The sequence below is a fragment of the Pinus tabuliformis genome, chromosome 3_1, assembly GCF_031772625.1.
Source record: "Pinus tabuliformis cultivar Carrire ecotype Pingquan chromosome 3_1, CPIR1, whole genome shotgun sequence".
NCBI lineage: Eukaryota > Viridiplantae > Streptophyta > Pinopsida > Pinales > Pinaceae > Pinus > Pinus tabuliformis.
The window spans coordinates 465,067,469-465,073,468 of NC_142301.1; positions in this window are offsets into that span (position 1 = coordinate 465,067,469).

The following is a 6,000-nucleotide window of genomic DNA, read 5'->3' on the forward strand; positions in this document are numbered from 1 at the left end:
AGGATGTTTTACTTAGCTATATGTAAGCTAAGGACCAATTTATGCAGAATCACAAATCAGTAAAGAACAACCAATTTTGTTTTCTTTTTGAAAATGAAAATCCAAACTTTTAAACACAAGCTTTTCGAAGTTTTGTAAAGAGAAAACACAAAGCGAATTCCTCAACAAGGGGAGATTTCATAAATGGTCAAACTCATAAGAAGGATGGTAGACACCAAGGTGATCTGAGGTCCCTACAGCTTCTAAGCTCAGAGCCACTACACAACCAAAATGAAAAACAAGCCCAACAAGCAAAATTCCTAGGAATTTCACCTAAAACCCTAACACTAATGAAATCAACCTGAGGAAAGCTTCTGACAAGTTATATGCAGGTCTGGGTAGTGGATAATAACTTCTAAACAAAATCTAAGCTGACTAACAGAGGAATTCTTAGGTTTTTCAAAATTTTGACAGGGTCCACAGGCCCACAGTTAACACAGGTGCGGTCCCGCTCTGTGCTAAAAGCAAAGGTGCAGATAGGTATGCACTGTGTCAAAAGGCTAGGGTGCAGTCCTCTCCCAAAGCTATGAAAAACGAAAAATAACCATCGATCTACAAACTCTACCCAATTTTACACACAACAAGCCAAAAACAAAAACAAAAACACAGTTTCTCAGGTCAAAGTAAAAACAAGGAAAAAATCAAGTCCCCAGCGGAGTCGCCATTTTGTCATATGGAATAAGTCGATCTTGCAGACAAGATAGACCTTCCTAGAATCTAAAGAAGACCTAATGACAAGAAAACCAACCAGACACTATCTTTCTCTAAATATGCTTTTATAAACAAAGGAAAACAAGTGTTTTAGGGCCTACCTTAGGTCCAACGCAAGTTTGTGGATGCCCTCGCTCCTTCGATCCAAATGAGCTCCTTTGTCGCGAATCTGCAAACACAAACAAGCAAACAAATTAAATAGCACCTGAAAAGCCAATATCATAAAACATATTTAACATGAAAGTCAAGGATTCCATGAAACAAATAACATGAGATACTTGTTGAGAAAAATGAGTTTGATTGTATTAATTCAAAAGAAGAAGAACTTTACAACCTGTGCCTTGACACTGTACAAGCTCCTCCCAGGGTCCAGCAAGAAGTCTCTTCTACTTTGACAAGTTTCACTCACTTCCCAATGAAGCCAAAAAGGTATGTGATCTCTCCTCTTAAGCTCAACTAGGAAGTATTAATTTCACCAGCATTTACCCTCAAAAATGTTCAGCTTCTAACCTCTCCAGCAACCAGCCCAATGCCTGAATTTATAGTGCAATGGAGGGAAGTTACTAGGTCCTCCTTCAAAGGGATAAAGCCATCCTTCAAAGGGATAGCTCCTCTCATCAAGGGATTAGCTCCTTCTCTTTTGGGATGCATGAACCACCTAAGAGCGGCCAATCCACGTCAAAATTCCTTCTAGAATCATCTAGAATTAACCCAAAGTGAGCTTTTTTATAATAAACTTGCGCCTTTTTGACTTTCATAGGGGTCCGCACCCACACCTTTAGGGACAGAGCGGGCAGGTCCGCAGTTTTTGTAAACAGAAGGTGCGGGACCATAGGTAACAGTGAGAGAAAGTGCGGAACTAGAATTTCATTGATTTTGAATGTCTTTCTCTCATTTTCAAAGCTTGACTTGAAGAGCTGAGGTCTGAGACTTGCTTAGGAGGACAGTACAAGTGATGATAGACCCATACTGACTGTAAATAATCATGGTGACGATATTTTTGTGTAACACCTCTGGTAGCTCCCATGCTACCAGCACAATCAATAGCAAGATCCACGCCTAGTGGAATGTCTTACTTTGCTCTTATTCTTCATGGTAGTTCGCTAGCAACTCTTCGCGAAGGTAGTCCTACCAGTTAAATTAGACTCCTTTCATGCACTGTTGTGTGAGTGCAATGACAAGCACCAGCACCACGTCGACGCAACACTTCCACATCACCTTCCCTGCAAAGATCTGCATTGCTACCTTCACAGCCGGGTCGCAAATGCTAGAGATATCGTACCTGCGTGGCTTCTTCACTAGCTTGAATTTTTCCTTCATTGACTCTGCAAGATCCTGTTCACCACCCTTGCCACCAAAGATCATTGGTGAATTCCCACCTGTATATGATAGGTGCATTATTTAGTGAATCAACATATTTGTGATGGGTATTGGCTCTTCCAGCCACAGATACCCATCATGCACCAAGAACAACAACTACATGATGACAAAAACTATCACCGAGGTGTGGTTATAGTGTGGCACCTAGAGCACGTTGAGCAATGATGCCTTCTCTATACCCTTGAGCCACCTTCATGGCTCCAACGCGGTCATTCCCGTATTTGTGTCTATGATGCGGCGCATTAGCTACTTAGTCGCCAAGTGCGGGAACTTCTCGTGGTCCCCCAAGTCCTAATCTTCAAGCTTCAGTATCGACACCCATGCAAAACGCAAACCATTGAAATAAATTTCATTGAGTAGCAAAGGGGTTTGAAGGGGAGTCTTACTCTCTTCAATGTCCTTCGAGACCTTGGACTTAGGCTTGCACAGAGGGACATACTCCAAAGACCACGTAATAGGATCCGCACTGTGGGCTTCAACCTCCTCCACTTTGGCTCCCACATCCTCACCGTCCATTGGGATGTCTTAAATATCTTCCTCCTCTACTTCTAGTTTTATAACCTTCCCTTTCTCCTATGAAGTATGTTTTGGTGGATTTCGCCTTGGCGAGGCACGCACCAGAACGGCAAGTTCCTTGCCCTTCTTATCCTTCACAGTCTCCTTAGTTGGGGTTGGCTTCGGTCTCGACGTTCTTGGTGACTTAGTGACTTTTGCCAATACTCCGGCCACTTCCGAAGCAACTACCTCTACTTCTATGTCCATTTCCTATGTTAGATCCTCTAGTACATTCTTGGTATTTATAACCTCTGGGGGTTTGGACATGATCTTATGCAAGAATTCATGTATTTTTGTTAGCAGAGTATGAGATACCTTAGTAGCTATCAGAAGCTGGTATTGCTCACGATTCATATGTGCCTGAGAACTCAACAACTCAATTCCAAAAATGTTAAGTGTTTTTTGCTGAACAACCACTTATAATTTATAGTGCATTTTGAATTCAAATCCTACCATTCCCCCCAAAATCAGTTCATTAATGTTGGATTGGTAGCATATTTTCAAGGATCTAAGCTATAAATTTTGTCTTAAATGCTAGCCGCTTGATCCATTTGGCCTCACATCTATCGACTTTTCATGGACAATGACCATAACGGTCACTTTCCAACTGACCTATGTGATTTTTCCCTAAGTAGTGCAACTCCTTCCGCGCTGTCACAGACCCAGTGACACTTCCTTGCTATGCACCATCCTCCAATCACGTAGCTCCACAACTCAAGTAGTGTAGTTTATAGTCATGTGCCTCCATTCAGCTGCCTGGAGTGCTAAGACTGTGCTACCATCATTTAGTCACATGGTTGGACCACCGATGTATGGCTTCAAGTGACTTCCATTCACCTTTCCAGGGAAAGGTTGTCTATTCAATTTGATTAGCTGTACCGCTCCTCCATCGATAATCTCCTTAATAACATAAGGTCCTAACTAGTGCATCTCGAAATTTCCTGAAAACTTATCAAACTTACTATCATATAACAAAACAAAGTCATTTACCTTAAATGTGCACAGCTTGATGTGTCGACCACACCATGCCTTTTCGCATTGCTTTTGGACTTGTTGGTAAAATCTAGATAAATATCTTTCTTCTTTGAGCTCATCCAGTTGTGCGAGCCTTTCCTCCAGGGATCTGTGATCCATCATACCTATGAGCACTGCTATGCACAGAGTAGGCACGATGTATTCCATAGGTATTACCACTTCAACCCCATATACGAGCATAAAGCGGTTTTTTCTGGTCAAATATTTGCATGTTGTTCGATAAGCCCATAATAATGCAAGTATGCGTAGGTCCCAATCACTTCATTGGACATTGAAAACCTTGTTCAGTGTGTTTTCGAGCACTTTTTTGAACGCTTCCACCATCTCGTTAGTCTGTGGGTGATAAGCCATGCTCTTCTATTGGTATACCTGAAATTCCTCTATGAGCACGCTAATCATCTCATTTAGGAAGTGTGTACCATGATCACTCATTAGGATCTTTGGATAGCCAAATCACATCAATACATGCTCAAATAGGAACCTCACTGCAGTCATGCCCATTCAATCCTTCACCGGCTGTGTCTTTGCCCAACGAGTCAAATACTCCATTGCGGTGATAATGTATCTTGCTCCTGTCTTTCTTTGTGGCTGAATGGGTCCTACAAAATCTATCGCCCAATTCTCAAAGGGTTGCAACATCATCTATAGATTCGAAGGCATCTCATCCCTCCGCGATGGCCTACTAGTCAGTCAACACACATCACACACCTTGCAATATGCTTTTGAGTCCTGATGGAGGGTTGGCCACCACAACCCTGCATGTTGAATCTTCTATGATGTTGCTCTTCTTGCATAATGTCCTCTTACGGCGCCACCATGAGTTTCCACGAGGATGCTGCTTCTTTTGAGCTCAGGTACATACCCTCGCAATATCTCATCGGTTCCCATTTTGTACAGATGCCCAGTAATGACAGATAAATCTGCCGCACGCACCACTAATTCCTTGTTTTGATGGACAGTGTATCCTTCCAGAGCATTTCCTGTTGTTAGGAAGTGTATTATATCCTTGAAGTGACCATCCGTGATGCGCACTGCAAATAGTTACATGTGAGGTAATCCTTCTTTCAAGTTAGTGGGTTCTTCCCTTGTTTCAATGTGCGATAGATGGTCTGGTCCCACATTTAGTCTTCCAGGCTTAAAGACAACTTCAAAATCATACTACTGGAACAATAAGAGCCACCTGCATATTCTCCCCCCCAACACATGTTTATTGATTAGGTACTTCAACATAGAGTGATGCATATACATATTAAAGTTGCCTCCCAGCAGGTAGCATCTATACTTCTCGAGCTTATATACCATAGCTAGCCCTTCGTGGTTAGTGGTAGAATAGTTCTTCTCTGCTTTGGATAATCTCTGGCTTGTGAATGCAATAGGATAGTCCAAGCCTTCTTCGCCAGCCTGTGTCAGTACTACTCCTAGCGCTATACATGATGCATCGACATGTACATGAAACTATTTCTTCCAAATGTGGAAGACTAGGATCGGTGCAGTGACCATTTTTTCTTTCAACATATCTAAGCTCTTCTTACAGTCATCATTTCAGCAGATCGTGACATCTTTCTTCATAAATTTCTCCATAGGTGCGGTGATCTAGGAGTAGCCTTTGATAAAAATTTTGTAATATCTCATATGTCCCAAGGTAGAGCGCAACTGCTTCACACTCCTCGGTGCTTCCAAGTTTAATATCACCGCTATCTTTGCAGGATCTACCATCAATCCTTGTATGAAAACCACAAGCCCCGATAGGTTCCCAAAAGGAACAAAAAATAGACACTTAATTAGATTGAGCGCGATCTGCTTTCTTCGACAGGTATCCAGCGTCAGGCGCAAGGTTGCTACATGGAGTTTTACTTGCCCAAACACAATCTAGTCATCAAAATATACCTCCAAGAACTTATGGATAAATTCTTTTAACGCAGCAACAACTATGCGTGAGAATATTGCAGGCAAATTCTTCAATCCAAATGGCATTACAATGTACTAAAAACAACCCAAGTTGGTCGCGAAGGTTTCCTTGCTCCTATCCTCTTGCGTGATTTTGATTTGGTGATACCTAGAGAACCCATCAGTGAAGGAATATGCTTCCTGGCCACCTACATTGTCCAACACTTCATCAATAAATAGAGTTGGGAAAGGATCATGCATATAAGCATCATTAAAATTTCTCAGATCCACGCATATCCTTATTTTATCCTTCTACTTCCTCTCTTGTACCACCATTGGGCTTACCTAGTCAGATTCTTCCATAGGCTCAATGATACCTAACGCGAGCATCTT